The sequence below is a fragment of the Triticum dicoccoides genome, chromosome 5A (assembly GCF_002162155.2).
Source record: "Triticum dicoccoides isolate Atlit2015 ecotype Zavitan chromosome 5A, WEW_v2.0, whole genome shotgun sequence".
NCBI lineage: Eukaryota > Viridiplantae > Streptophyta > Magnoliopsida > Poales > Poaceae > Triticum > Triticum dicoccoides.
Genome location: NC_041388.1, coordinates 627,950,488 through 627,959,142, shown reverse-complemented (window position 1 = coordinate 627,959,142; position 8,655 = coordinate 627,950,488).

Genomic DNA, 8,655 nt, shown 5'->3' with positions numbered 1-8,655 from the left:
AGCTAAGGGTGAGGGAGTCCTGGACTGTTGGATTATGAAGATACAAGATTGAAGACTTCCTCCCGTGTCTAGGTGGGACTCTCCTTTGGGTGGAAGGCAAGCTTGGCTATTCGGATATGTAGATCTCCTCCCTTGTAACCGACTCTGTGTAACCCTAGCCCCCTCCGGTGTCTATATAAACCGGAGGGTTTAGTCTGTAGGACAACAGCAATCATAATCATAGGCTAGCCTCTAGGGTTTAGCCTCTATGATCTCGTGGTAGATCAACTCTTGTAATACTCATATCATCAAGATCAATCAAGCAGGAAGTAGGGTATTACCTCCATCGAGAGGGCCCGAACCTGGGTAAACATTGTGTCCCCTACCTCCTGTTACCATCCGCCTTAGACGCACAGTTCGGGACCCCCTACCCGAGATCCGTCGGTTTTGACATCGACATTGGTGCTTTCATTGAGAGTTCCACTGTGCCGCCACGATAAGGCTTGATGGCTCATCTTGTTGTCAAGGACAACATTACCTCAGGGGGAGCCCTGGCTGTAGGCCAAACTCTCCGACTAGGCGGCTTCGTCATGACCGCCCGTTCGGCCATCGCGCCGACGATGACTTCTCGGGTCATCAAAAACAGCCTCCACGTCGGCTCGGGATTCGCCGAGCAGATGGATCCAATAGAGCTCTCTTCTCTGAACAAGCTCTTGGATCACATAGCCGCCCTGGGAGTCGCAATGGACTATGATCGGATCGGGCTTAAACCCGACCAAAGGGAGATTAACTCTCTGCCGGTCACCCATCAGGTAGAGGTGGTGGAGGAGCAATGTAGCAATTCTTCCTCAATTTTGAGGACAAACTATGTCCGGATTCCCGAGCTCTCCGAGCCGGATACCCGTCCGCGGGAGGACATGGCCCAAGCTTCGAACCTAGAATCAGACAGCAGGCCAGAACTATTGGGCAGCATCCCGGAGTCCGAACTGCCAAGCTCGGAAACTCCTCCGCCCCTGGGTCTCAGATCGGGTCAGGGTTTGGACCTAAATCTACCCACCCACCCAGACTCAAATGATCTTTCCCACATTAGACAAGAGCCCCAAGAGACAGTACATCACTATTGGGCCAGATTCCTCCTTGTAATGATCAAGGTCAAGGACTGTCGCGAGGAAGACGCAATTTCATTCTTTTGCAAAAATTGCATGGACAAGGGAATCCTCAACGCCATAAGTCACCGTGACATAGCACACTTTGCTGACTTAGCGGCCATAGTACGGAAGTATTGTGTGATGGAAAGCGCCTGGAAAACCCAAACCAAATTCTGGGACCCTATGGATCTCACTAAACCCCTCGCCCGAACTAAAAGGGTGTACTCTCGTAAGTCACTCGATCCAATTACAAAGAAACAAAATCCCACTACAGGGTGTAGAACTGTATTGGAGGGATGTCTCAATGGGCCATGCAAAATTCACAGTACAACAGATACCATGCCAACACATAGCCTTAGAGCATGTTGGATACTCCGACAGGTGGCCAAGAGCAGCGAGGATATCCTCATCAACAATACAACAGAGTACCATCCCGCGGAAAATAACAATGCAGTATTGACAGTCTTCGAGACCTTCGCCTCAAATAATAGGCGCAAGCGAACACTCCACAGCCTTGCCGAAGTCTGCCACGTTGCAGCAATAAATCCATGGAACGACACGGCCATTAACCTTCAATGCCAGTGGCAAACCTCAATTCCAAACAGCCTGAGCACCAACCGCTTTTGTCCTTAGTCCAATTGTGGACGGCTTCCAGCTTACTAAAGTGCTCATGGACGGTGGCAGCGGATTAAACCTCATCTACGAGGAAACTCTTAGCAAAATGGAAATAGACAAGAGCTGCATTGAGCAAAGCAGCACGACCTTCAGAGGAATCATCCCTAGTCGGGAGGCACAATGTGCGGGAAAAATCACACTAGATATGGTATTCAGTATGCTGGAGAATTATAGGTCCGAAGAAATCACATTCCAAGTGGCCCCGTTCAGTAGTGGATACCACGCCCTTTTAGGGCGGGAGGCATTCATGATCTTCCAAGCTATACCCCATTACGGGTACATGAAGCTGAAAATGCCCGGGCCCAATGGAATCATCACTCTGGCTAGTGATCCGGACATAGCACTCCGCGCCAAAAATTAAACCGCCGCACTAGCCCTCTAGGCGTTATCCGAAGCCCTTGCGGCCGAAGAACTAACCGCGCTGCGCTCCATGGTGGACAGGGACGACGTGATACTCGACAAAAGACCCAAGTCCACCTCTTTTAAACCAGCGGGCGAAATAGTCAAATTCCAGGTCCACCCAACAAACCCTACAAAAACAGCATCCATCGGGGCACAGCTGAACCCCACAACAGACGCCGCACTGCGGGAGTTCTTGTGCGAGAATTGGGACATCTTCGCCTGGCATCCTTCAAACATGCCAGGAATCCCACGCAGGCTGGCCGAGCATAGCCTTAGCATTCTAAAGGTGTTCAAGCCGGTCAAGCAGACTCTTCAGCGTTTCTCTGAGCCTAAGAGACAAGCCATGGGAGAAGAGCTAGCCAAGTTACTCGAGGCCAGATTCATTAGAGAAATAAAACATCCGGACTGGCTAGCAAACCTGGTGATGGTAGCAAAGAAGGACAAATCCTGGCGCCTATATGTCGATTTCAAGGACCTTAACAAGGCTTGCCCCAAGGATCCGTTCCCCCTCCCCTGCATCGATCAAATTATCGATGCTACCGTAGGACACGACTCATTGTGCTTCCTCGACGCATACTCCGGATACCATCAAATTAAGATGGAGGAGCCCGATCAAGCTGCAACGACATTCATCACTCCATACGTCCCCTTCTGTTTTAACACCATGCCTTTCGGGCTCAAAAATGCGGTGCAACCTATCAACGCATGATTCAGACATGCCTGGAAACACAAATCGGCAAAACAGTGGAGGCATACGTAGACGGTGTGGTCATTAAAACAAGACACGTCGAATCCTTAATAGACGACTTGAGGCTAACGTTCGACAATCTCCGAACATATGACATCAAGCTCAATCCGGAAAAATGCGTTTTCGGCATGCCCGCCAGAAAGATCTTGGGCTTCATCATCTCCAATAGAGGAATTGAAGCAAATCCAGCTAAAATCTGAGCTTTGTCACAGTTGGCTATCCCAACATACCTCAAGAAAATCTAGAAGTTAACTGGATGCGTGGCCGCCTTAAGCCGCTTTATCTCCTGATTAGGAGAAAAGGCACTACCTCTTTATTGCCTTCTTCGATGCACCGAACACTTCGAGTGGACAGATGCGCACACGGCCGGATTGGAAGAAATAAAGGCCGTATTGGCTACCAACCCAATCTTGGCCGCGCCAAATGTCGGCGAACCAATGTTGTTATATATAGCGGTAACACACCAAGTTGTAAGCGCAGTGCTTGTCGTCGAATGAGAGACGGACGGACATAAGTTCCCGCTGCAAAAGTCGGTATACTACGTATCCACCGTCCTCACTCCATGCAAATCATGGTACCCACGTTATCAAAAGATAGCATACGGGGTCTTCATGGCATCCCAGAAACTATGACACTACTTTCAAGAGTGTTCAATTACGGTGGCCTCCGAAGTACCACTCAACGACATAATAAATAACCGCGATGCCACGGGCTGGATTGCTAAATGGGCTATCAAGCTCCTCCCGTTCAACATAACATATAAACCACGGTGAGCCATTAAGTCACAAGTACTGGCTGATTTCGTCGCCGAATGGACGGAAGCCGAACTCCCTAAAGAGTACGACACGTACTCCAATTGGATCATGCACTTTGACGGCTCTAAAATGCTGGCTGGTCTGGGGGCAGGCATTGTCCTGACATCCCCCACCGGAGATTCAGTCCAATATGTACTCCAAATATTATACACAGACTCCAACAATGCAGCAGAATATGAGGCCCTGTTGCATGGTCTCCGGATGGCAGTTTCCATGGGCATTCAACGCCTAGAGGTGCGGGGGGATTCAAACCTCACAATATCTCAAATAAATGGGGACTTTGACGCCAAGGACCCAAAAATGGCGGCATACCGCAACGCCGTCCTCAAAATGTCAGCTCGGTTCGAGGGCCTCGAATTCCACCATGTGGTCCAAGAAAACAATCAAGCGGCGGATATCCTCGCCCGCATCAGTGCTAAGCGTGACCCTGTCCCACCTAATATCTTCTTGGAAAGGCTGTTTAAGCCATCCGTGGTGTGGGAAGGGGAGACCAGCAAAAACAGTCCGGATCCGGGCACAACACCAGACCCCGAACACTCTGACGTAATCGGAGGCTCTGCCACCGAAATAACATCTTCAGCCCACGTGATTATGGCTGTCATCGCCCCGTGGACAGAACCCTTCTTGGCTTACCTAACAAGGCAAGAATTCCCCGATGACCCAAACGAGGCACGTTGCATTGTGCGGCGGTCTAAAGCCTACAATGTCCACGAGGGAGAGCTTTATAAGAAAAGCGCTACCAGAGTACTTCAAAGGTGCATCTCCGAAGAGGAAGGATGACAACTTTTGGCAGAAATTCATGCTGGACTTGGCGGCCACCATGCCGCAGCTCGGGCCCTTGTAAGAAAGGCCTTCCGTACAGGTTTTTACTGGCCGACGGCCCGAGCAGACGCACAAGACCTCGTTCAACGTTGTGTCGGTTGCCAACTTTTTGCAAACCAAAGCCATATGCCACCTACCGCTCTCCAAACAATCACCATTACTTGGCCCTTTGCGGTCTGGGGGCTTGAAATGGTCGGACCCCTTAAAGGGGGTAGCCATAAGAAAAAATACCTATTGGTCATGGTGGATAAATTCACCAAATGGATAGAAGCCAAACCAGTTAAAACGGCCGAGTCCGGACCAGTGATAGACTTCATATCCGGGGTTGTATACCATTACGACGTCCCCCACAACATCATCACCGATAACGGCTCGAATTTTACAGCCGGCGATGTAAAAACTTGGTGCAGCAACATGGGCATTAAGCTCGATTATGCCTCTGTCTATCACCCGCAAACTAACGTTCAAGTCGAGCGAGCAAATGGTCTTATCATGAGCGGCATTAAACCCAGATTAGTGCGATCCTTGAAGGAATCAGATACACACTGGGTGGAGGATCTTGACTCCGTACTATGGGGGCTGCGGACCACGGCGAATCGCACTACCGGATACACACCGTTCTTTATGGTGTATGGCGCAGATGCGGTACTACCCTGCGACATCATTCATGACTCACCTCGAGTGCGCATGTACAAAGAGAAAGAAGCCGAACTTGATTGGCAGGACAGTTTGGACGCCCTGGAGGAGGAGTGTGACGTGGCAAAAGCCCGCTCCGCATTCTATCAGCAACAGGCTCGGCGGTATCAAAGCAGAGAAGTACGGGCCAAAACTTATAACGTTGGCGAACTCGTTCTATGCTTACCGGAGAAGAAAAAGGACAAGCTCAAGCCCAAATGGGAATGTCCCTTCGTTATTGACAAAGTTCTGACCGGTGGAGCGTACCGCCTGCGGGATGCATCGGACAATCGACTCGAGCCAAACCCGTGGAATGCAACCAGACTTCAAAGGTTCTACGCCTAGCGCCAGACTCTGCGTTCGTCTCCTTACCTCCGTCAATTTTTTATATATCCATTATCTGTCTTTTCTTTCTTTCTTTCTTTCTTCCCTTTTTCTTCACGACCTTAAAAGGTTAAAATGTGTCTTGACTACACAATCTTGACACGCTAGGCGTGCTCATTATACCTGGGGGCTTCTTATACATAAGCTTAATATAACTATGTTCCGGGCTCTATGCCCCCCGCACATGTGTTACTTTTCCACATGTACCTTTTCTTCGCCATTATATGCATCGATATGACTAAAGTTTTGGCCAAGCTGGGTTGCCTGGCTCTTGTGTTTATGCCCTACGTTCCCGTTAATTCGGCTAGGGCATAAGGGGAGCACCTCTGTGATTGTTACTGCCGGGTCAGCCGGATGTGTATCTCAAACTGGGTGAAGCCGAAAGCTAGCGTTCTTAAGGGAATATTCGATCGGTGAACAAAAGATGACTTTTATTTATTGTAATACATGCCCCCAGATGTTTATTTCCTGCGTCTCTTCTCGCAGTTCATACATGCACATTAATGCATGCGTACCCAGGGAAAGGAACCCTTAACAGAACTATTCTCCCTGGAAGATGTTTCTTACTATCCATGTAATATAACATAGCTAGTTGGGTACTTGTCTGTTCAAGCACTTATGACCCCTACGCCTGGTTTCCACGCGTACCCCGGTTTTTACACAACTGAGTAGGTACTCGGATACACTCCGGACTGTCGGGTCCAGAGGTTGAAGCGAAAAGGTCCGATATGACAAATGATTTACAATCTGGCTAGGGATAATATATGTCACTTGAAGTACACAGTCACTTAGACTAACTAAATTCTTCTTCTATACCATCCAACAGGCTGTCTAGCCTACAGTCCTGTTGGAAATACTTTGCGGCTAATTTCACCTAGTCATACACCAAACTGACGGGGATCTCTTTCCCATCAGACCCCACAGGTCTGACCTCGGCCATGTGGTTCGGGTCAGCCTTGGTATATCGCGTCTTCACCATGGCCCAGGCTTCCCTTGCACCTTGTCGGCAGGCTGATATCTTCCATAATCGGAAGCGCCGCTGCGCTACCTTGAGCATCTCTGCAAGCTCCCCCATGCCTCCTGGCAGGGGGCGGATGGCCACAAGGCTTGGGCAATGCCCTACATCACCTGCCGAACTTGTTCATGCAGTTGTGAGAGCTCTGGCAGAAGATCACCAGTAGACCCGGGCATCTCCTATGCGGGATGACCCGTCAGCATACCTACAGATATAACTCTGTTAGCCGGTTTCTTGGCCGAACTCTATAAAAGTTCGTTCAAGCACTTACTAAAAATGCCGCGTCGAAGCCTCTTATTCTCCTTTACGGAGTCAACAAGCTGGGCCCGAACATCTTTCAGTTCAACGCCCAGCCGGGTATTGGCATCTTGGAGATCATTTTTCTCCCGCCTAACCTGCGTAAGCATGCACTCACCAGCCTTTAGCTGTCGTTGAGCATGTTGCTCATCCCCTCGCACGACCAACGGATTCACTCCGGGGTCATCTGCAGAATCTATTGTTAGATTTGCATGCATGCCGAATACTAACTGGTACATGCCATTCTTTTAGATAGAAACAAGTGTTACCATATACGGCCGTCTCGGACTCCTTCATTGCGGCAACTGCGGCCCGTAGCTGGGCTTTGCACTCCTCCAGCTCTTGAAACAACTGGGTATTCTTCTCCATAAGAACCTACGCAAACAATGATCCTTAAATCAGTTGTGCCAACTGTTTTAAGTCTCAGGGGCTACTAATATACATAATTATTAGATTTTCTTGCTGCTACCTCTTGAGCACTTGCATTGGTTTTCCCTTGAAGAGGAAAGGGTGGTGCAGCAAAGTAGCGTAAGTATTTCCCTTAGTTTTTGAGAACCAAGGTATCAATCCAGTAGGAGGCTACGCGCGAGTCCCTCGCACCTACACAAAACAAATAAATCCTCGCAACCAATGCGATAAGGGGTTGTCAATCCCTACACGGTCACTTACGAGAGTGAGATCTGATAAGATAATATTTTTGGTATTTTTATGATAAATATGCAAAGTAAAATAAAAGCAATGAAAATAACTAAGTATTGGAAGTTTTAATATGATGACGATAGACCCGGGGGCCATAGGTTTCACTAGTGGCTTCTCTCAAGAGCATAAGTATTTTACGGTGGGTGAACAAATTACTGTTGAGCAATTGACAGAATTGAGCATAGTTATGAGAATATCTAGGTATGATCATGTATATAGGCATCACGTCCGAGACAAGTAGACCGACTCCTGCCTGCATCTACTACTATTACTCCACACATCGACCGCTATCCAGCATGCATCTAGAGTATTAAGTTCAAGAGAACAGATTAACGCTTTAAGCAAGATGACATGATGTAGAGGGATAAACTCATGCAATATGATGAAACCCCATCTTGTTATCCTCGATGGCAACAAGACAATACGTGCCTTGCTGCCCCTACTGTCACTGGGAAAGGACACCGCAAGATTGAACCCAAAGCTAAGCACTTCTCCCATTGCAAGAAAGATCAATCTAGTAGGCCAAACCAAACTGATAATTCGAAGAGACTTTGCGAAGATAACCAATCATACATAAAAGAATTCAGAGAAGATTCAAATATTGTTCATAGATAAACTTGATCATAAACCCACAATTCACCGGTCTCAACAAACACACCGCAAAAAGAAGATTACATCGAATAGATCTCCATAAGAGAGGGGGAGAACTTTGTATCGAGATCCAAAAAGAGAGAAGAAGCCATCTAGCTTATAACTATGGACCCGAAGGTCTGAGGTAAACTATTCACACTTCATCAGAGAGGCTATGGTGTTGATGTAGAAGCCCTCCGTGATCGATGCCCGCTCCGGCGGAGCTCCGGAACAGGCCCCAAGATGGGATCTCGTGGATACAGAAAGTTACGGCGGTGGAATTAGGGTTTTGGCTCCCTATCTGATCGTTTGTGGGTACGTAGGTATATATAGGAGGAAGAAGGACGTCGATGGAGCAATAGGGGG